The sequence below is a fragment of the Schistocerca piceifrons genome, chromosome 4, assembly GCF_021461385.2.
Source record: "Schistocerca piceifrons isolate TAMUIC-IGC-003096 chromosome 4, iqSchPice1.1, whole genome shotgun sequence".
Taxonomy (NCBI): domain Eukaryota; kingdom Metazoa; phylum Arthropoda; class Insecta; order Orthoptera; family Acrididae; genus Schistocerca; species Schistocerca piceifrons.
Genome location: NC_060141.1, coordinates 489,779,388 through 489,804,125, shown reverse-complemented (window position 1 = coordinate 489,804,125; position 24,738 = coordinate 489,779,388).

Here is a 24,738-nt window from a genome sequence, read left to right as displayed (position 1 = left end):
TGACCACATTTAAGGTGAGGACGCCGGTTGGCAGAGAAACTTTAAAGATACCGCCCTTCCAAATAAACCAGTATATCGCTTGCTGTGTAGTCCTATTTTTCTGGACATCAGGAGGACCTGAGCTAAGTGCCAGGAATTTGCGACTTTTTGTGAGTTGCACAGCTTGACTTCTTCTCGCATAGCAAAATTTCTACTAGCGTGGATTTTTACTGCCGCTCTTATTTTATGCAGTGTCGTACGCCATCGCGTCAGTTCCTTGTGGGTTATTTGCCACAATGACGCCTAATACTTGGTGTTGGTTTTTGGCAGTGAACTTATTCCTCTGTATGTTCCACTTATTATTTGTACCTGGCAACATCATAGTGGGGTTGACAAAAGCACCTGCAGCTTCTTCGCACTGTCGGAGAATGCTATGTAAGGTGTCAACACCCCGTTGGTTTTTCTTGAAAACACCCCAATCATAGTCGTAATCTCTGCATGTGAGCCGTTCATTCCATCTTGGAATTCCTTGGCACTCACAACGTATGGTACGGATGAGAGAATCTAAAGCTAATGCATATAACGCCAGAGATAACGGACAACCTTGACTGACTAATCTTTTGATGGGAATTTTCTCACTTAATCTACAGTTAACAACGCCTTGTCACACAGAGTTGCCCAAAATATTCTGAGTTCCATTCGTCAAATTGGCGCCAAAACCCATTTCAATCATGAGTTTATCTGATATGTTACTAGCCCTATTGAAAGTGTTTTCAAAGTCTATTAATAAAATGTGTTCTCCAGAATTTATTTTTGTAGATGTAGCTGCAATGATCTTAGAATATCACCGGTTTTGTTGCAGGTTTAGCTATTTGAGCTTGGACTGAAGATGACATGTATACCCGATCAAATCTGTTATGTCCATTAATATAAAAATGAGTATACACGGTTTTTATGAGGTTCGAAATTCGTCAAGTTTCTTCAAGATGGTAACTGTCAACCAGTACTTTAAGTTCATTACACTCGTTTGGAACAATTTCTGATCGTCATTACTAATTACACAGTTCAAATCGCCACCGATGACAAGTTTAAAAATATTTTTATGAAGTAAGTGGCAAAGATCTTGACAAAAAGAAGTGGCTTCACTTGGCTTTGTTCTCACTACCGGATGGAGCATAACGTTGACAAGAGTTACATCGTGAATTGTTCAAGCGACTCCACGTCTATTCGGTAAAAATTCTACATTCTTTATTTCAATATCACATCTACATCTTCATCTAAGTGATTACTCTGCTACTCACAATAAAGTGCCTGGTAGATGGTTCAACGAACCTCCTTCAAGCTGTCTGTCTACCGTTGCATTATCGAACGGCGCGCGGGGGAAAAACGAGCACTTCAGTTTTTCTATATTATCACGATGTATTATAATGGCGCTACCAGTTCTAGACACTGGGTCAATGTTAGAAGTTACTGTAAAGTCAACAATTAGATTAGCTGCTTCGTTTGTGACTCCTCGTACTAAAGCTAAATGACATTTAATCTTCTTTAAGAAGCTGTTAAGAGCAACTTTCTTAGTAACATTGGATATCTTATTGTTAAGCTATGCGGACACCTCATCGTCTATATCGTCTACCCACCACTATTGGTTTACATTTCACTCATCACTGAAACCGTTAAGTCAAACTCAGATACTTGTACAGATTTCTTAACATATCGGCCTTCTAATCTTGTTTTTGCTTTTACCTGATGGGGTTCTTGATTCTTTCGTTTTCCTGATAGAATTTGGCTTGATTCTTTATCAGGTTGTTCGTATGTGACATTTTTCATCTAACGTGAGCATGTAACAGGCTGTTCAGGAATATTATCTTGAAATTCAGGGGGCACAGGGTTTCCGACCGCCCATTTTTGCTTTCTCCTTCTCGGTTTGTCTGCTGTATTTTCGATAGACTTAGTCGTCTGGGGAACATCAGTTTCGGAGGAAACGCTACCTTCATCTGCGGTCCCGGCTCGTCACGTGTCTTAGTTTCCTCAGTTTTTCCATTTTTATTTTCAACTTTTGAATTTGATTTTGTTTCATTGCATTTTGTTTCATTGCGATTTTCTGTAAGATTTTCAAAGTTGGGCTGTCTATTGAGGGTGGTGTGATTTGTTCGTATTCTGCTACTGGTTTCTGTGCCGGTTTAGTTGTCTCATGCACTACAATCGTGATAGCTGGTGTCAATGAAGTATACGCCACTGTCCTATTCTCGACTTGCGCATAACTACTAGGAACCCCATTGTCTCCAATAAAATATCGTTTCGTTCCGTGGAGAGCTGCACCGGTATTCTTTTAGTACATTAGTACGCAGGTGACCAGCAGAATGAGAAATGTAACATGTCTACGCTTCCCCACTATATATTATAGAGGCTATATTTTTCTCCGTTAATTCATAAGACTGAATTTGTCTTTTAACTCCATCCGAACGTTTCGTACACCACTGTCGATTTGATATCGGAAAGTGCCGACCATATATCATTTTCAATTTTAAAAATAGTCCAGTACTGTTTAAGTTACCACGCTATCACCTCACTTGGGCATTCAAAACATACATTATAAACTTTTATATTCCTAATTCCATAACCTGCACGTACTGCACTAACATCACTAACAGATTTGTCAAGGTGCTTTCATTTTTTGGTATTGACACCTGCAGTCACGAGTTTCTCATAGTTTCCAATATCTTTAAGTTGGATGAACACAGAATTCTGAATTACATCTAACTGAATATGTAATATATTACGTTCTATAATTCCGAGTTCTTTGAAGATCCATTCATGAATTTCAAATGGTGAAGTTTAACTGCAGTCCAATCAAAGATACACTGTATGGTATATACTCTGTTAACCGGCGTCTTTTCATTCAGTCTTTCTTCAAAGGTTTCTGAAGCCGCTGTCAGAGTGAAAGGCTGTCCGCAGGCACTTGCTGTGCCTCCGATTGCTCTGCCTCACTTGCTCGCTGGAGCTCTGTTCAGGCATGTGTTAACGCTGTAACCACACGGCAATTAAATCGGCTATATTTGTTAATATTTTTCCAGAACTACGCGAAAACTGAAGGTTGTTGACGTTGCTTTCAGAGATTGCAATCTTCTATCCATTACGTCACGCAACCAGGCTGGATGGACTAACTTTTCTTAACGCTATTGAGTGTCACACAAAATTCTGGACTTTTTTTTCGTCAGTTACGCGAAAAACGAGAGCCCACCAGGATGACTGGCCACAATCAGTGACACTAGGGACCTTAACTTACATAACAGCACAGATGGTTTGAAAAATCGATCCGACCACTGCGGACCTCTCTTTGTGAGTGTACATTGAAATTCTTTCCAGCACTGGATGTTATTTCTAAAGGGCTGCATAACGTGCACGTCGGAATTTTTCCCCGCTATGGATGTTGTTTCCTTAATGGCTGCGTAATGTGTATATGTATGTATCCATGTAGGTATGTATTAAACCAGAGACCTAGAAAACGACGGAAAGGCTTCGTCTCGCCGTAGCCCTCAATGGTTCACAACAGGCCACAATAGTCCACACACCACCGCTGCCCCACACCGAACCCAAGGTTATTGTGCGGTTCGGCCCCCAGTGCACCCTCCACCCCACCCTCTGGAACTTCTCATACCAGATGAGTGTAACCCCAAATGTTTGCGTGTTAGAATAATTATGGTGTATGCGTACATGGAAACGGTATTTGCGCAGCAGTCGCCGACATAGTTTAACTGAGGCGGAATAAAGGGAATCAGTCCGCATTCGCCGAGGTAGATAGGAAACCACTCAAAAACCATCCACAGGCTGGCCAGTACACTGGACCTCGACACTAATCCGCCGGGCGGACTCGTGCTGGAGACCGGCACGCCTTCCCGCTCGGGAAGCAGCGCGTTAGACCGCGTGGCTACCCAGGCAGATATATGTGGCTAACATTGGTGCTTCCAATATCAACAGTTGACTTTTTTCTGTGCTGTTCAGAATAGCTTATTTATTATATGTGCGATTCTAGACTGTTTGCAATGGCTGTTTCCAAGCATGTGTATTTCGCTATGTTTTAATTTCATACAAAAGTGGATGGTTTGAAAAATGGACATAATGACTAAAACTAGTCGCTGCCAGTAAATAAAGTACAATTCTTAATGTGACTTTCGACTGAATTTCAATCATTTATTTGAACTATTGTTCAGTTGTATAAGTTAATCCCTGACATTTTCAGTGGCCTCGGTGTGGCAGCCTTGCGATCTTGTGTCAACCAATAACGCAAAGCTGTTTAGTAAACGTCTGCTTGGCAGTGCCGCAAGGTTTAAGGTTGTCACACGTCTATAGGTGCCTACGTTCCTCGCTTGCCGCCGTTAGTGCCTTGTGTTGAAAGCTAGCAACAGCCTTGCGAGCTGTCACCGATCTTCTTACCCCATCTCGCCTATAGTAACCACTGCTGAAGGTGTGACCACCTGTCCACTCACAGAGTGAATGACTGAGGCCAGATGCCCAGCTTCTACAATGACTTTGCGCCTCAAGCAACGCAACCATATAACAACCTGCTACTCACTGTGCAGTGAGTATGGATCCCCACTGCCATCACACCCCAAGCCAGCAGTCTTTACACGGCTTATTGTGGTCATAAGTGTCTTCAGCTATTGTTGAACTGCGATCAAGTCCTCCTCTGTCTGCAGGGAGCATGCACGTACACTATCCGCATACCCATCTTACTGACGTGAAAATTTAAACTGTGAAAACAAACATAGAAGCTACATATGTAACTTGCTAGTCTCCTATTGCTTCAACAATTGAGGCTCACAGATGATCGAGCTGTTGTCACCAGTCAGAGGCCATCCAAACCCAACAAACTAATGACTACTGTACCACAGACTGCAAGAATCTAAATGATACCATCACAAAAACGCAAGAGTACTTCTCTCAACTACATAAACTTCAGCCTCTTCATTTCCCCTTTTAAAATTCTCCAGCCTTCCTATGCGATTAAGCGGTCTAAGTCTCCATCCTCTGACCCATAGGCTTCCAGTTCCGTGTCTTTTGGTGATGACAACCTCCCAAGTACTCCTTGACCAGAGAATCGAATGTGGGTGAGGGGGGGGGGAGGGGGGGGGGCTATATAGTGCTTAGAATATTTTATTTCAGCAGAGGTCATCACCATATGCCCGTTGGAGGAACAAAGCCTGTGGTTTCTACTTGTTTTCAGCTGTTTGTGGTATCAACATAGCAAGGCCGTATTGACTAAAGATAGAAGACCATATCAGCCAATCATTCCGACTGATCCACTTGGAACTACTGGAAAAACTGGTACCCCTCTTCAGAGATGACAGGTTAGCCTGATCTCTCCACAGATACCCTTTATTATGATGATACTTAGGGTACAGTTATTTGCATCGTTAAGGTACACAAACGGCCCCACTTCATCAGGTGACTTCAGTAGCAGCATATTAATAGTTTAAAGGATGACAGTCACATTATACCAGAATTCTCATTGAATAATTTTTGAATAATGAAATCAGTTTAAATCGTCGTCTACTTAATATGATTGACGTCATCAATAGACATAAAATTAACATCTGTGGAGGGTGGACATCGACATTAGTGTTAATGAAAGTAGTCCTTTAAACCATACAGCCTAGTGAAAATCACATTCAATATACCAGTGACTTCCGTAGCAGCATATTGATAGTTTAAAGGATGACTGTTACGTTATACCAGAATTCTCATTGAATAATTTTTGAATGATTAAACCTGTTTAAATTGTCGTCTACCTAATATGATTGGCGTCATCAGTAGACATAAAATTAACATCTGTGGCGGCCATAATCACATGGTACTATCAGAACACATTTAGATGTAAACCAAACAGATTTATCTTTTGTGTATAAAGCTCATTTAAATACGCAGTAAATTTAGCACGTCACCAATACAATACATTAAAAACTAAAGCTAAACAATTTCCTACATTCAGATTATTTTAAAAAAATATTATTTCTCGTAATTTGACTGTACTAATGTAAACTTTTGCTACATTCAAATTTTTTAATAGATATATCATTTCCTGTAATTTCCTTGTACTGTTGGTAGCAGTCCATCTCTGTTTCTTATTGCTTCCTTGGGTACAGCATTTTCACTAAGACTCTTTTAAGAAGTCGAGAAAACCACCTACTTTTCGTTCAGTATTTGTTACATTTTAGCTGTCAGAAACGGTTCTAGCAATAGTTGAAATCCGAATCACAACATGCTGGAAAATTTCAACAAAATGTTCAATCATTATATATTAAACTACATCACTATAAGACACCAAGTCCAAACAAGAGTACTATTCTAGATGTAGATTCGTATTCATCACTACCTAAATGTAAATAAAGTAACAGAGTCCTTTCATCACGCTTATTTTATTTTTCACTCCAGTAGTATTTGAGACTACTTTTGGAAAATAGGTGTTCTTGAACAAGAGAGAAGAAACTGTTGAATATTTATCTTGAGGTAGATAACGATACTTTGTAAAGTAGTAGATCTGATATTTCTACAGCTAATGTTACAAATGTGTCTTATGACTAACGATGTCCATAGAAGAATGTATTCAGTACTGAACTGGAGTCGAAAGTGGTCAAACACTGAGAACCAACTTGCAGAGTTTGGGAAACAGTGATCATATCTTTCTGTTTGTGTGAATCTGACATTCACCCTTGTGTATTTCCCTCTCTCTTCCTCTTCCTCTCACTCTGAATATCTCTCTCTCTCTCTCACTCACTCTCTCTCTCTCTCTCTTATACACTACACACACACACACACACACACACAAACACACACACACACACACACACACAAGTCGCAAAGCTTATATCTGTTAAGAAACTTTACATCCAGTTTTAGTAAAGAAATGTTATGATGACATTTTCAGTTGTTGTAGGTAACTTGTTTCTTTCCAACCATTATTTCATCTGGGGAGAGTACTTTCTCTTCCATATGACATGATCCTGTATTTTCAGAGGCACTACCATACACAGAAGCTGACAGCATTGCACATTTATTATTCCTAATTTCGTATTTAATAGGAATGTTTCAAATTGGGACTACTTTAAGAAATCTACTTGTTATTAATTATCAGGAAGTGGCACAAGGTGATTTGGAGATCAAACAATTTTTGTTATTAGATCATATTTATTGTGTTATATATCTCAGTTCTTTTTCACAGTTCAGTATATCTAGCTACATAATTTCAAAAATATTATTCAGAATTTCTAATAAATTTCAAATTATTATCTTTTACTTCCTCAATTTAATGAATAGTAGAAATGCACCATAAAACAAAGTGACTGAGAGTATAGGCATTTCATTCAATACTTTGTATAACTAATGAATTTTACTGTACCTACAAACAGCCTTTATGATTAATGGTAAATCAAAACAATGATGCATAGAGATTGTAACTGGGATTGGTAATGGTCATGTGGGTCACAATGCACGATAATTACTTATTTGTATTTGCAAACTGTTAAGCATCAACATTTATTTCAACTAATAGTAATAGGACCCTCACTCGTGTTGCCAAGTTCATTATTGCTGACGATAGTTTTAGGCTCAAAATATGGAAAATGTAACTTAATGGAAATATACATAAAAGTCTCCCAACAAACTTTTATCTTATTATTTATCATTACTCACTGACATCTTATCCCCCTCCTTGAGAAACGGAGCCAGTAACATTGTACTGCTGCTTATTTGTATCAGGAATTTCTAGCTGGATGAGGATGACCAGATAGGTCGTTATAGCTGCCACGAAACTCTTCAGCAATGACACATCCAATGTAAAGAACCCAGCTGCGCTGTAGTTTAGTGGACTGCGTGCCAGCTGTTCCTCAAACAGCAGCAGCTCTTCCTGGCAGCCACTGCTAGCAGGCACTGGTAACATCTGAAGTTTGGTGACCAGCCGCTGTGTGCGGTTAGCTTCCTGAACAACCATCTCGCTGCTGTAGGCTATGATCATCAAGCGAAAAACCATCAGGCCAGTCCATAGTGACAATCTAAGTAACTTGTGTGTTTTCAGTGGCTCTTGCAGACTACCACTTGAATCAAATACACTGACAGCAAGTGAGTGCATGTTCACGACAATACATACAAAATAGCTGGAAATTTCTACCAGGTTTTGCACACTCTAAGCATTGTTTACAGATAATGCGGTTTGATGAAGGAGGTGGTAAACTTCACGTAGCATTCTCAGCAGCTTGAAACTTTTCCGAGTAAGTAAAATTTCATAATTCTCTAGTGCTTCATTGAAAGGTGTTTCATCGTCAGTCTTTATTGACGTAGTATGTAAATGGATGTAGCTAACGAATAAATATTTGGCACGTTGCGAAGCTTTATTTACTGAGTAAGAGCATAATGCTTCTGTAATCTTGATAGTGAGCACATCTTCTGTATGCATACCGAACAGCTGCAGTAAATACTTATTGACTTGCCCAAACCCTCTTCTTGCGAGCAAATTGAAGACAAGAAACTGTATCGTTATGATGTTTGTCAGAGCCTGAATGTAAAGAACACGCATTACTGGCAAAAAATAATATGACTTTTCTATAAGAAAAAAACTATAACCTGTTGCAACAGCGAAATATACGCTCAGTGAGGCTGTAGCCCTTTTGTGGGAAGATCCCAAACGCAGAAACGCTGTGTGCTTGATGTGGTTCATGTATGTGTCCATCGAAATTAGCCTTAAGCAAAATGTGTCAACATCTCTTTGTTTCAATGTACAGCTACACAGAATGAATGTCAAAGCAGCGCTTGTGGCAAATATAAGGCTGCATAAGTCACAGAACAACGATAAATGGTTTGAATATTTGGTTTTGTCTGTCAGCCTTACTTTTAAGTCATAAAGGGTATAGAAAAGGAGCACCAGCGCTACCGATAAATTGTAAAATTTTGCCTTCCTACTCACTATCACTCGAGTGTTCTCACGGTTAATGTAAACTGGAGCACAACCAAATATTTTACAGAAGAAGAGAAAAATCCGAAGTTCCCCAAGTAAGCCTCGTGGTGCGTTCACTCGTGGTGATGCCATTTTCACTAAACTGCAGTCTATGAAGTGCCAGATCACGCATAGAGAATATAAACACGTCAACGATGTACTTTACCTAATGAGAGTAGGTTGATTTAATCAGTTGTCATTTTACCGAGAAGAAAGGCGTATGTAATCAATATGTCTATCAAGGAACACCTTTATCTCATATATGGAGACTAATGGGCTAAACACTGTACGTATTTACGAGGCGCATCAGACTATGAACTTTGACAATAGAAACTGCGATAATTTTCTGGGAAACAAAAGTAGTTACCTGTAGGGGCTAAAATATTCACGCAATGGTTTTCCAATATAGAAGTTATTACTGTGATCTTCAATATTTAACACGAATTGATTTAAAAATTTTCTAATCAATAATTTCCAGAAAACACAAATTTTGTTTAGAATCGCGTGGCAAAGCGTTTCCTTTCAAATGATGAGTGACTTTAAACAGACGACAGCTAGAAACCAAGCACTGTGATACATTTATGAAGTAGCAGTGTTCTGTCTTCTGTTTACATCATTTTCGTTAAAAGACATCACATGAAAACTGAGATAATTTAGTCCGTTGGTCCACCACGGTTCCTCACCACACCTTAGTTAATGATACTGTTATTAGCTCTGTATTGAGTACACTGGTAGCTGCACGTTTAACTTTACGTTTAACTTGCTTTCATCAAAACACGTTGTACTGCTCACTCCTGAGCGTCCTGACCCCATGAACCAAACGTCTCCATGCCAAAGGGTTACTAGCTTTTCTAAGAGCCTGCTGAAGATGTTGACAGGAGATCTTGATTTTTATCTTTCCATTAATTTATTTTCGTTTTTTTTATTGACACGAGAAGGAAACACCTAGAGACGGTGAGATACTCGATAATGGAAACGTTTGTTCTTATCTCGGTCCATTTTATGAGCAGCAGCTTGCGCCAGCACCAAAGCTCAAATGCATCAATACTCTCCTTGTCTGTGCCCTTAAAGATCCATGTTTCGCAAGTATTGAGGAGACGGGAAATACAAGCGTTTCAATAAGCCTGATTCTTATGCTGTTCATTATCGCTCTGTTCTGACAGATCTCTCTCAGTTTCTTCAAAGCCACTCTCCTTAGCGTGATCAGACTTCTCATCTTCACAGCTCATCTTCGCAGCTTCCCGTGTCGCAGGCACTTGATAGACGATAGATGAAAGAATGGATGGTTTCCAGTTCCTTTAATTTATCTGTGAGTTGGAGCTGTGCTCCTCTACCAATTATCAAGAGTTTGGACTTTCTGAGATACATATCTAAACCATACATTTCTTAGTTGCTAAGTAAGTTCATCTAAGCTGCTGGCTAAATTACGCTGTCATCAGCAAATCGGAGGTTCATAAAAATTCCTAAAGATGTGTTGTGCAAAACTGTTCTGCAGTTGGTGGGATATGACACAACACTTTCTGAACGCGCAGAAATCTCTGAAGACATCAGACGTGCCAGCACTTGTCTTCATAGCTGCAAGATAATGACAGTGACGAATGCTATCTAGTGTGGTGGCATACCGAAATCTGCAAGCACGTGCCACAACTTCTACCAGATAATACAGTCAAAGGTTGTCATATTACAGTCAAAGAAGCAGATGATAACAGGAACACAAAACGCATGCGATTTCTCAATTATTACTCGTATCTTGAAGATCTGTTCACTAGTTCCTTTTTCTTCAATAGAATCTCTTTGTTTCCCTGAACATGTAAGATTGAATGTGCAGCTTCAAACGCTGGTTCAAGATGTAGAGCAAAATTTTACTTGCGTATTTATATGAGAGCAATTGCTCTGTAGTTGAAACTGTTTCTGATTGCCCCTTTCCTGTATAGGGAGACGAAAAGAGACTTCTACCAGTCTTCTGGCTACACTCCGATTTACCACAATCATATACACAAAGAATGCAGCGCAATTCCTTCCTGCCCCACTTCCTCAATCGTCTGGTAAAATGTTCCTGCTAAACGTGAAGATTTTTAATTCTTCAGATGTTGAACTGCGTTCTACCTCGCTGCACAGGATTGTAGGTTCCAGTGTGAGTTGTTCAACTGCTTGATTGTCCATGCCGTTGCCTACTCCACAGTACAGCTTTTGGCAGTTGTGTTTCCACTTCGCAACAATATCTTCCTTGTCTCCCACAGGCTGTCTCCCACAGGCTTGCCATTCTCGTCGTCTACCACCCAAGCACGATTATCAACTTCACCAGCGATGCTCTTGAGTTTCTTGAAAAGATTACGTACTTGACTGTGGTTATATTCTCCTATCTCATCACGGACATCGTTAATCAAATGTGATCTGTCCTTCCTAAAGTTCCTTGACTTTCTCTGCACAGATTCTTATCTCTGTCTTGATCCCGATTAGTGTAGATACTAGCTTTCTTCCGATTGCTGCTCTTTTAATTTAGTTGTATTGTGCACTGTGATATCCAAAGATGTTCTGCACTTCCCAGTCGTGATGATGTCGAAACTGACGAGGAAACAACCTCTTTCATTCGGTCCCATGATTGTGATGCTCGTGCTATCTTATAAGAGTGATGATGTGGAGCTTTGGTGTTACAAGTTCACCACATTTCAGAGGAGCTTCTCAGTTTATGAGTCTTAGCTGTCTTTGTTTGTTCCTCTTGATAGATTTGAGATTAACCAACATTTTCGTGGGTAGGAAACCGTGATCACTTTGACCACCTGCATAGTCAGGACTTACAGTCAAAAAACCAAAGTCTTCCAACGTCTCCGCCCTAGCCTGCAGGCAATCTGGTTTCCAACTCTGTCACCAGGTGATGCTGGAACAAGATGTTGCAGGCGGTCACGTAGTTACTCACACAGAAATCCAGTAAGCACCTGCCTCGTTAATTTTTCTCATCTACACGATTATGTCCAACCACATATTTTAATTTTGGATCCTGGATGGTATCGTCTTGAATATCTTCTTGAATTACGTTACGCTTACGTGAAGAAGACTTGAATTTCATAAAAAGATCCTGTCATTAACGGGCACGTTAGTATAAAACAGCTGTTCAAATCGGAACACAATTCCTGTTTTGGTCACTCCACATTGAAAAGCACACAGCATTCCGTCCTTAGGTCATGAAATGGCCACTTTCTTTTTATTGAGTCTCACTAAACCCAATAATATCCAGGTCATACGCACTCATTTCCTTTTCTGCTACGGCACGTTTTCCTGTCTCAAGCAGTCCACACACAATTCATGCTGCAGTCTGGTTTTAACTGAGCTCGGTACAGTTCTACAGCTAGCTAGGACTGCTGTTGCGTTACTGGGCATTAAAATTGCTACACCACGAAGATGACGTGCTACATGCGCGAAATTTTACCGACAGGAAGAAGATGCTGTGATATGGAAATGATTAGTTTTTCAGAGCATTCACACAAGGTTGGCGCCGGTGGCGACACCTGCAACGTGCTGACATGAGGAAAGTTTCCAACCGATTTCTCATACACAAACACGAGCTGACCGGCGTTGCCTGGTGAAACGTTGTTGTGATGCCGCGTGTAAGGAGGAGAAATGCTTGCCATCACGTTTCCGACTTTGATAAAAGTCGGATTGTAGCCTATCGTGATTGCGGTTTATCGTATCGTGACATTCCTGCTCGCGTTGGTCGAGATCCAATGACAGTTAGCAGAATATGGAACCGGTGGGTTCAGGAGGGTAATACGGAACGCCGTGCTGGATCCCAACGGTCTCGTATCACTGGCAGTCGAGATGACAGGCATCTTATCTGCATGTCTGTAACGGATCGTGCAGCCACGTCTCGATCCCTGAGTCAACAGATGGGGACGTTTGCAAGACAACAACCATCTGCACGAACAGTTCGACGACGTTTGCAGCAGCATGGACTATGAGCTCGGAGACCATGGCTGCGGTTACCCTTGACGCTGCATCACAGAGAGGAGCGCCTGCGATGGTGTTCTCAACGACGAACCTGGGTGCACGAATGGCAAAACGTCATTTTTTCGGATGAATCCAGGTTCTGTTTACAGCATCATGATGGTCGCATCCATGTTTGGCGACACCGCGGTGAATGCACATGTGAAGCGTGTATTCGTCATCGCCATACTGGCGTATCACCCGGCTTGGTGGTATGGGGTGCCATTGGTTACACGTCGCGGTGACCTCCTGTTCACGCATTGACGGCACTTTGGACAGTGGACGTTACATTTCAGATGTGTTACGACCTGTGGCTCTACCCTTCATTCGAACCCTGCGAAACCCTACATTTCAGGAGGATAATGAACGACCGCATGTTGCAGATCCTGTACGGGCCTTTCTGGGTACAGAAAATGTTCGACTGCTGCCCTGGCCAGCACATTCTCCAGATCTATCACCGACTGATAACGTCTGGTCAATGGTGGCTGAGCAAGTGGCTCGTCACAATAGGCCAGTCACTACTCTTGATGAACTGTGGTATCGTGTTGAAGCTGCGTGGGCAACTGTACCTGTACACGCCATTCAAGCTGATGGCCAGGAGTATCAAGGCCGTTATTACGGCCAGAGGTGGTTGTCGTGGCTACTGATTTCTCATGATCTATGCACTGAAATTGCGTGAAAATGTAATCACATGTCAGTTCTAGTTTAATATATGTGTCCAACGAATACCCGTTAATCATCTGCATTTCTTCTTGGTGTAGCTATTTAAATGGTCGGTAGTGTATTTAATATTCAAGTTACAGTACTGTTTCTCGCGGATCACATATGTGATGAGGCTCACAATATTTATATACACATGACAAACAAAACAGCACTAAAACACACTACTACTATTAAAGCACGACTTACCGATGTATAAGAAAAAAGTAAAACTATAATGAAGTGTGCAATAAATCAGGCAGCTCAGGTGAGAACCTCATCTTACGGTACCTTATGTATATCTGGGTGATATCTTACATGATTTCACACTTTATTAACTGTTGAAAATTGTCCACTTCTGAGTAACCTCTAACACTGTAACTTAACTGGTCTGTTACATGTTGCTATGCAGTCTTTGCTCTGTCCGAAAATATCTGTGTTTCCTTTACTATGCTGGGAGAGCGGACACACGTAGTGACAGTTGAAGCGAAGTGCCGTATTTTCTCTTGTGTGAAACAGCGCAGGCGAGTCAGCATCGTGAACAGGCTGGTCGCTTCGACACACAAGACTCTTTCCCTAAGCTTCTCAAAGGAAGCGAAATTCTAAGAAAATAACACGTTGCCTGTGACTTGTTGACTATTCTTTTCTGTCGGCAGGACAGAGCGTACCCTTTGAATTATGGAAGTTCCGTTGAGTCCCTGAAGTGTTCGCAAGTGTGACGAAGCAGTTCTCCCTTGTTGGGCATTGAAGCACGCGATTCCGCCATTTTGTGCTCCCAGAGAGTGAGAACCTTTGTATTCTGAGAGCTCAAGCAGCCGCCACCTCTAGTTTTGGTTTTCCGAATGAGCTGTGAGACGGCAATCAGTGGGACAACCTTCTGAGAACTAAGGAATAAACATTGGGCTCTATTCAAGAACTTTACCAGTTTCCTCACAGCGACTTGTGCTGGAAAGAGAAATGTTGGGTAATCAGGCTAGTAGTCGTGACAGACTCTTCCCTCCAGGACAAGGTGTTCTGAAGCGAGAACGTTTGGTTGTAGAGAGGGCGGAGAGTGGCGAATGGATCCGGGAGCTCCGAGTTTCGATCGCCGAGATGCTCGTCTGCAGCCTTGGACTGGTTTACTTTTTGAGAAAGTGTCGCAATTTCACACCAGTGCAGTATTTCTACACTACTGGCCATTAAAATTGCTACACCAAGAATAAATGCAGATGATAAACGGGTATTCATTGGACAAATATATTATACTAGAACTCATATGTGATTACATTTTCAGGCAATTTCAGTGCATAGATCCTGAGAAATCAGTACCCAGAACAACCACCTCTGGCCATAATAACGGCCTTGATACGCCTGGGCAATGAGACAAACAGAGCTTGGATGGCGTGTGCTGCTGCAGTAAGCTGTGTATTTGTGAGACTCGATAACTGCAGACTTTTGGCTCCTACAGTTCCCAGAAAGGGTGTTAGCGTATCTGCTGGCCGATGCTTAGATGACAGAATTCGTGCTTATTTGGTGGTTGCACGATTATTGTGGTTTCTGAGCGGATGTCTCGGTGTGAATTTTGTTTGACAGTCGTTAACGATTCATAGATTGGGAACTGTGCCTTATTTCGCTACAGCACGTAGCGTGTTATGTGAAGTTTGGGATCTACCCTATCGTGTAGAGAAATGGAACTGATGGTCAGAAAAGTTGGAACCATATTACCAGGCATATTGTAAGACTACTGAACAGATCCGTGACGAGTGACTTCCGTAATTTGAAGTAGTGGGACAGCGTATTGTGAACACCTGACGTAGTTGAGCTCTGAAATACCATTCACTTGCAGTATTTAAAGCGGCGGTGACACGCAGTTTTTTTTTTTTAATTTGATTATTTGAATCCATTCGGGGGACTTAGTTTTCGTGTCACTCGATACGCAGTTTATAAATGAGTATACGAAATGTGTAAATGCTAATGGAGCTTTTATCAACAAATATAAAAAGGATATCTGAGACTGGCAAAGCAAATAAAACTTAAAAACTTGTCTTCAACTCTCGTAGCGTGCTCGTGTTAAAGTGTGCTGTGAGAAGCAACAAATTTTAAAGAGTGTGGGTGTTTGTCGTGTTATTTGGTAAATTCTGCATTGATGAAATATATAGCAATACGACCAAATTCTACGAGAAATTTTTTGCGAGTATGCGTGACGTATAACAATATTTCGAACCAGAGGTGTTAATTATTCTTTGTGTAACGTCAAACGAACTTTCGTTAATTGAAAGACCAACTAGAAATTTGTTAAAAGGGGTCCTATTTATTAGGAAGTAACTCCAAAGTGGACATAATAGAATAAAGTTAAATTAAATTATCGTTAAAATTTTAGTAATGAGCATTCTTGGTCAGAGATGCTATTTACGTAACAGTGACATCTAAGTAAGAAAGCTTATCATATCTATGAGTCAACAAATAAAGTTATATTTTACGCTAAATAACAAGACTCGGAGAGCTTCTTACATACAAAAGGTATTAAAGCAAGTTATTCTAACAGGAGCGTCAATATACTGCATTCAGTAACAGTATATGAAATAAAACAGACGATCCCTTAACATTCTGCTGGATTAATTGTACTGGATTACCTCATATTAGCGTAGTATGAAGGTACGATTTTGCATTTATTACGTTAATTTTCTATTGAGAATAGCTTTGCTATAGTAATTAAAAGGGTTCTTGAGAGTGTTTGCAAATAATAAAATTGCCGTTATAGCAGGAGTTATGATGATACATCACGTAGTGGAGGCTGTTACGTATACGTTTAGAGTAGGTTTGAAAGTGATAGTACTGGTACCCTTTGTTTACACGTGAACCGTGGATGTTACTCAGTGTTATTGATTCTTCAACTCATTGTCGCTAGTGTGTAACCGAGTTTAGGAGTAATAGTTAAAGTCACCTCAGTTGAACTAACTCAGAACGGTTGACTTTTTGCTACGTACTGGGCGTTGTCTAGTTGGATGTGATTGCGCATCGAGTATAAAATTTATTTTAATTTTTCTGAGTATATGTATGTCAAATAAATGCTTGAAGAGTGTCGTTCTTGTAATCTGCTGAATAATAACACTACCTACGCTGAGTTACAGCGTAAGCTATTCTAGCTAGCGAGAGGTCAGATGACATCATATTCATACCCCCATTAAACTTAATTACCATCATTTCTGGATTGGAGTTACTTACTTATGATGATATAATTTTAGTAAGTGAATATAATAAAGGCTTAGCAAAAACTACAGGATTAATAAATGTTTCGAGAATAAAATGCTCCAAGATATTCTGTCGATTTTCGTCCGATCCAAAACAAATTCTTTCGCTGATCAAGAGAATGACTTTAAACCTGCTGCAAATCTGCAGAATAACGCGAATTACTGAACGCATCTGTGAATTTTAAATATTCGTTATTGCTTTTGTGTTAACCGAGGAATATATTGTATCCTCACACATTAGTTGCGCGACTGTTAGTTACAGACGCGCTAAGCAGCTTTGTTAAGCCCACTTCACCTGTCAGGTCTCTCTTTTTCGTCGTACGGACTTTAATAATGCGTCATGTTTGCCGTGTTTTACGCAGGGCAGAGCCGACCACCTATATTGAACACTATTCGATCTAGTACTGCTTGATATGGAATGCACTTTGGAAATTTAAAGATATAAAGGTGGGGAATAGAAACCTCTTACATGTAGCTAGTCTATAGTCTCTCCAGTCAACTGTGAGTCAGCGTGTTTGCCTTTCGCAATTATGGAAAATTCAGGGTACTTTTTTAAGGAACATGTGTACTGGTATAAGACTCATATGACTCAAAAGCAGTTTATAATATTATAAATCAATACATGTAATTTTATTTATGAAATACAAGTATTTGTATGAGTTATGGAAAGATGTGCTGATATAGTGAATTGAACTTTTACTTGAGGACAACAATAATTTGACAGTGAAAGTAATTACTACTGAGTCTGATATCAGATCGCACGTCCCTACACTTGTAGCATCCTACAAAACCACGCACCTACGACTTGCCAGAAATACGTACTGAATTTAACTAGGCTACAGTGGCAAAGATTGATCATTTTTTATTCCTTCTCCTGTTTCTACTGCGAATCGTCACCTACCTAATTTTAAATATGAGTCTATAAGAATGAAAACATACGAACTAGCAACTGTAACAGAATACAGTTTTCTATTTTAAAGCATTACTCAGGAGCATTTAGTGGCTTCTTAGTCACATTTGCCAAAAGGCAATGCGCTTCAATTAAATTTATCCAGAAAAAATATCTTTCTATATGAACGATATTATTGCAGAAAGTAATCAGACAACGTCTTCCAGATCTGCGTAGGTAGTATAGTTCTAATACAGCGAGGGCAGATATGAAACTTAATGCCGTATCATGATAGAGTGTTTTACTCAGAAAAATCACTCACGTTCATATGGAGAGCATTTACAGAGAAGCTGTTGCATAATTAAATAACATACAAGCGTGTACAGTCAAGTTCATTCGGTATCCAAGTGAGGATTAAAACACAGAAATTAACAGTCTCAGAACATCGCACTGGGGCAAGGCAAAACTGACTTCAGTGCTTCTGGCGGCCAGCGCACAAACCCTGTTGACAGCTCATTGGCCGAATCAGCTATCCACCTGGCATCGTTGTGATCGGCTGCGTGTCGCTACAATGCTTTATCTTGTCACCAGTAAAACGCTACATTCCTTAAGCTCTAAAATTCTTTATTGCTCTTTTGTTAAAATGCAACGTATTGTAAATGACAACGTTAGAAGATACAAAGGTGATTATGTACACTCTGAAGAAATGGAAGCTTACAGAAATCGCGAGCTCTCCGAGAAGCGGCCGCATCCAAAGAGGTTGACAGCAAGCACCAGTTCGCCAGCTGGGAAAGTGATTCTTTTTATTACCCAGTATGAATAATACGAAGAAACAATGAAACCGCTGTTCATCTTCCACGAAAATTGTTTTAGCAAGATTTTGAGACGGTCTCATGTTGAATACCTCAGAGATTGTCTGGAGTTTTAGGATTTAATATCGGAAACTCGCATCTGCCGGCTGAAAAGATAAGAATCCTATGGATCACGTAATTACTTGTGCAGTATGAGCATAAGTCTGAACAGTAGGGAAGATTAGGTAGTCATTTGTTGCGAATTGTAATTATTTATGCGACAGTGGTCATTTAGAAATGAACTATCAAGAACAGGTGGCGACATACATCGCGAAAAGGTCTTGATACAACGGTTTAGTGAGGAAGAGCTTTAAGGAAGCATAGCTACAAAATATTAACAGCTTGTGGACCCATCTAATTGTTTTGTGAAGTAGCCTGGGAACCTGTTGAAACAGGAAGCTAACGCCGGAAGTAGTGAAACATTATTTTTATTGTTGTGAAAAATTGGCGGTAACGAGCAGCCGTTATCATCTTACCTTATTTTTTATTATTTCAGACCAGAACAAGTGTTTTCCTAAGTCCTTGTATGCCAAGTTAAAAGTTACATAAAACCAGTTATCTTGTTCAACCTTAAACTTTTGTGTTCGCCTCGTTGTTGTATTCTGCCGGAACAGACTCTTTTTAACTAAACAAAATAGAAAAAAACGTGAACTTCTGAAACAGGAAAGTTAAGTATATAAAGCATATTAATTATATAATGTTTTCAGAAATTGAATTTTAAACAGAATACTTGCTAAAACTATTTGTAGTTAAGTGCAAAAGAAATTACTATCAGAGGAGATTACTCACTATACAGCGATATAATCTGTCACCTGTCGAACTGCGGAATTCACCGCCACTATGGAACTCACACAGATATTTACTAGTAAAAACTTCACATAGTGTTACGTCTGCCACAGACGGCCCCTGGCAGGTAGACTACACTCAAGGCACCCCTGTGCACCACGTAACATACACAAGCACTTGCAGGCGCAACCAAGAGGAAAACAATTCTTAAAAACAAACAGAACTTGCAAGAGACTAATGCGAACTTTCTTCTGCAAAGGTCGCATCACAGATACAGGGAAAGTTGGAGTACTCCGCCGACCTCCGCCGGCTTTATAAGGCCAGCGCAGCAGCAGTACAGCCAGTTCCTCGCCGAGCTAGGACCAGCTCCGACGGACCTCACCGACGTTCTTGATGAATAGTCGTTACTTGTTATTTGTTTTTTGTGTGTATATAGTGATTGTTCGAGAAGTGTAGTTCAGTTTCAATAAACGACATTATACTGAGTGTTCTACAATACTGAGTATTCTCCACATAGTAACGCCAATTAATGCATGCTATCAATGCAAAAATTTATCTTCATGAATTCAAATAACTTAGCTCAATGTTTTATTAAATGAATTAACTGTTTTGGATATTAAATTCGTAAACGGTTAGTAATAAAGGCCATAGGTTTGTTAAAGAGTACAGTCTCTAAGACAGCAACTAGGCTTACGATAAAGCTCATTGAGAGAAATGCATGTATTATCTCTCCCAGTTAATAATATGCACACAGGGACTTTTGGTGGGTAACTACGCCTCGCGGCCCTTTTCTGTAGAGATTGGTCGTTCGCAAACTAATGGGTCCAAAGAAACGGTTCACCAAGATGAGCGGAACGAGCGTGGAACAAATTGTGAGGAACGGTCTTTCATAGTTCACTTCGGTCTCCGCTTTCTACTTATAGTTCCCGGGAACGGGAAACGGTCGGTCTCGTTCCATACCTCGGTTACGTTCCCGTCTGTCTCGATCTCGGTCGCGGCTTTCTACTTATATTTCCCGGGAACGGGAAATGGTCGGTCTCGTTCCCGAACGGCACGTCGGTCGGTCTCGTTCCAGTCTCGGTCCCGTTCCCGTCTGTTTCGGTCTCGGTCCCGCTCGGCCGTATTCGTCCTTCTTCGCGTGGCCACTCGTCGCAGTTCCACTGCAGACCGCTCATAGTTAGTTCAGTATCGAGTTTTACGTTTCGTTCGCTTCGCACGACCATTCTAGATCTGTTTCAAACCTTTCTTGAACTCTGAACTTCTGGTTCTTTTCGTATTCTAATCAACGTCCACGACCGGTAATTAAAATGTATTTTATAATTACGTAAATTACTTAAAAAGTACGTGGTATGTAATGCGTACATCTTTTCAGGTAACAGAACGGCGTATCAGCCTACTTCACTATTTCGATAAACAGCGGAAGAAATACTTGTAAAAATGTAAGATTTCTTTGTTATTATACATGCAAAGGACGTCGGCACTGCACATACGTGGCCATTTTCCGTCTTTTTTTGGTCTAAGGTAAAAGAGCACGTTCATTGTTATGAAAGGCAGACCGACTTACAACCGAATGAAGCCCGCACTTCGTAATCGAGTGTATGGTGTCACATTTTGAAAAGAGAATATAATAACTCCTACAATATTATTTCAGTGGTACAGGGTGACGCACGGAAAAACGGGCCCGAGTACTAGACTGCTCATTGTCGCATAGCCATCGTCATCTATTGTTCGAAGTTGTTTGCATTATCTTACTTGTTATTTCCTCGCTGCCTAATTATTACATGTATATCTATTCTGATCGTAGCGGTCAACAAATTGTGCGTAATTGTTGGCAGTCTGCACTCGGCACCGGCTTGTTGTGCGCCACCTTATATTAATTCACTGCGATCAACCACATAACGTTGCAATTGGCTAAACGAGATGTTTTGCAGAATCACGAAAATTACAAGTGTGGGAGAATTCTGTTCCATATAAAAACTCTTTACTCCAGAGGGAGACAAGTGCCCCCTCTTGGAGTCCATCCGTCTTCAGTCACCTATGCTACTAATTTTCAATTTTTCATTTTTCATACCAAGCACAATGAACCGTGAACGAGGAAAATTGATCGATCCCAAAAAAGAGCGAACACCAGTGAACTAGTTCCCAAGGATGAACGACTTTGCCCATCTCTACTTTCCTGCTCTAAGTGGTGGACTATAACTAAAAGCGAAGTGTTTCATCTATTTGGTTCCAGAAAACGTAATCATATCAAGAAGAAATTGTTACCAAAATATACGCTCAGCAGTAAAATAAAGGGTTCAAAGAAGTAAAACTGATACCTAGAAATGCTCACGGTGCTTACACACCTAATAAGTTTTCCGATAAATTTCTGAGACTACTGACGAGTGAGAGAAATAACTACAGATTTAAAGAAGCTTCAGTAATCTAAGGTTGTATCAAAACATTAGGGCTAACTGATGCATTGTATTACATTTACTACTTTACTTCATATACATGAAAATTTTATATATAGGAAAATTTTGTAAATACGAAAAATTAAAGACTTCAAAAACGGTATGAAAATGCAGTGGGAAAGTCGAGTTATTCAGAAGTCATATATAAGAAGACGGTAATGGTTATAAAAGGAGGGTAACAGGTTCGTCTACTATATCATTACTGCTGAATTACTTTTTCGCCACAGAAGCACTCCAGAAGTAAGTTAGATGAAAACTAAATTAAAGTGTACAGAGCTACAGGTAATTCTAACGACAGTTTCTCTATGAAGATTTAGAATGTCTGTCGCGCCCCACTGACGAGTCTGAGACGGAGTAGGAAGTACTGCACGAATGCACGTCATGAAACTTACCGACAAGGTACGTCGAGAAAAACTTCTGCCATTGGGCCGCCTCCTCTTCACTTGCTTGGCTGAAAAGTAGGCTATTGAGTGGGCTAGAGTACGGAACACGTCATCAATATCGGGGACCCAAGGACAATATCACGACGTGGGAAATAGAATTACTATTACAAGAAGCACCCCGTGGCACATTCCCTATGTACAGGATGATCTACAAGGTATTTACATTTGGTTATAAGATTTCCTATTCTTCCCTGAGCCTAAGTCACGTGGTGCAGAGGCGAGCGTGCCAGCCTAAGTGTCGACTAATCGGATTCTTCTAAGTCCAGCCCCTGCCACACAGCGGCACTCACATCTTCCTCCCGACGACCATGTAAGGAAAGACCATTTCAGTAGGGTGGGCAGCCCTTTTATAGGCGTCTTTGCGGAAGGTCACATCCTGGAAGTTTCTACAGAGTCTACCCTTGTTGGCAAAACAAATAGTAAATAATAGCTGCGTTCGTTCACTACGCGCCTCTGCTGCTCTGGCTAAGAATTTATGTTTTACTATACTACTGAATTTTGTTTGTTCTTTCCGTTATTCGCGACATGTCTTTAAAAGAAACGGAGAGCATATAATGTAGTAAAGGAGGTGGGTGGTAAAGAAACAGTAAGAAATAACTTCAGAAAAACACCCAGTTAACCTGTATGCACTGCTATAGATGTACCTTTCCGGTACCTAAGAGAGAATATTGAATATTAATCATAGTTTCATAACTAAATAAATCTGCTGCTATCACAACGATATGATGTTATATTCTCTGGATCCAGTAATGAGGTACCGACCTATGTATCACAGCACAGTGCCACAGGCGGAACCACGCCCTTGTTGCTGGTAAGTCATGGTAGATGATGAGAACCCTTTGCAGATCTCCAACAGCCTACAAGGCATATGCTTACTAGGTTCTAAACTCTCGGCGATTCCTGTAACAAACCACAACTATTGATACCTGACTACCATTCGGATCTCACTTCTGAATCGCTCTTTGGACTGCGTTACAACTTCGAGCTGACATCCCTACTTTGAACTTTGACTTTGTCATCAGACAGCGGGTCTTTGTGCTACCATACTGGTTCTTTGTGTAAGTTGCTCTTCTACAGACTTGTAATTAAAGAATTCGATTCTAGAAAAAGTAAATTGGGACTCTGTGTTGAATAGACTTGAAATGAGATCAGCATAAAAACCAGAAAAGGATCAGCTTAGTGACATTCTAGTTTAAGTAAGGGAGAGTGTAGCAACGGCGGAAAGTGTACTTAGGAACAGGTGTTTCTTGGTCTGTGCCTCAATATAGGGCAAACCCGGGATAGACAGGCACATGGGGTAGATGGCCAACATCTATGTTTCTCCAACTACCCGCTGTACAGAATTGCCAGTAAACTGATAGTGACTCTTTGTAGCCAGTGACACATTGATGTTTCCCTTGACTTTTTATTTCAACAAACCGAAGTATTTTTCATGAGTTTGTGTTTTAGGACACCTTAATATTATGTATCATGTCAATACTTCCCCATTTTTTCTGTGCCTAACAGTGAGAGTTGTTACAGATACGTATATTTCCGGGTTGTATAGGTTTATCTGCATACCGTCATGATATTTCTCTTTGCATTCTCGTACACAATGTTTGACCACACCCTGTGGCCATCACATCCTGTCGACTGGGAGAGACGTTCAGTACCGTCCTCGAGATAGCTAGCCACACGGTAAAGTTCGTTTATTATCTAGTTTTGGTGGCAATTAATATTTTTTAGATGCCGGCTAAGAACGTTCTCATGAATAAAAACAATCTGAGATTCAAAAGCTGCTGTGAATCCTGGTTCCTGGTTTGTGTTTAGTCAATAAGGAATAACATGAGTGATTTCCTATAATTTTCTCTGCAAAACGTAACTGTAACAAGTGGTTCAAGAAAAACATGTTAAAATTATTGGAAAGACTCCAACTCTCTGAATACGTATTACTCATCGTTTTTAAAGTTTTTTGTCAGCTGTCCATCTACCCCTTACATGTCTGGTCATCTAATACTGATACATAGGTGAAACTGACAATAGTTACATAATTCAAATAAATTCGTAGTTAGTTTGAAATTTGGCCTACCTTCGTGAACGAAGCCTTGTCGTGTTTTTTTATGAATATATAAAGGAATATATGCGAATTTCCTAGTGGCTCTTCTATATTAGAGTTTGATAGTCGCATCTGAAAAAAAACACAGTCATCTATCTCTGTTTTACCCTAATGGCTGATTTTTTAATCAATGGAAAAACACGCACCAGAGACCGACATAAGTAGTTTCCGACGTTTTCAACGGTATTTGTTTTTATGAGACATAAGGTTGTGTTTTGTGCATCAAAGACAATATGTGCATTAAAGAGAATATGTAAATACTACGGGCAAACAGAACAGACCAAGTGGTTGTTTGACATCTTCTGATGCCAGTATATACGGAGTAGAGCGAGGAGAAACAGCTCTA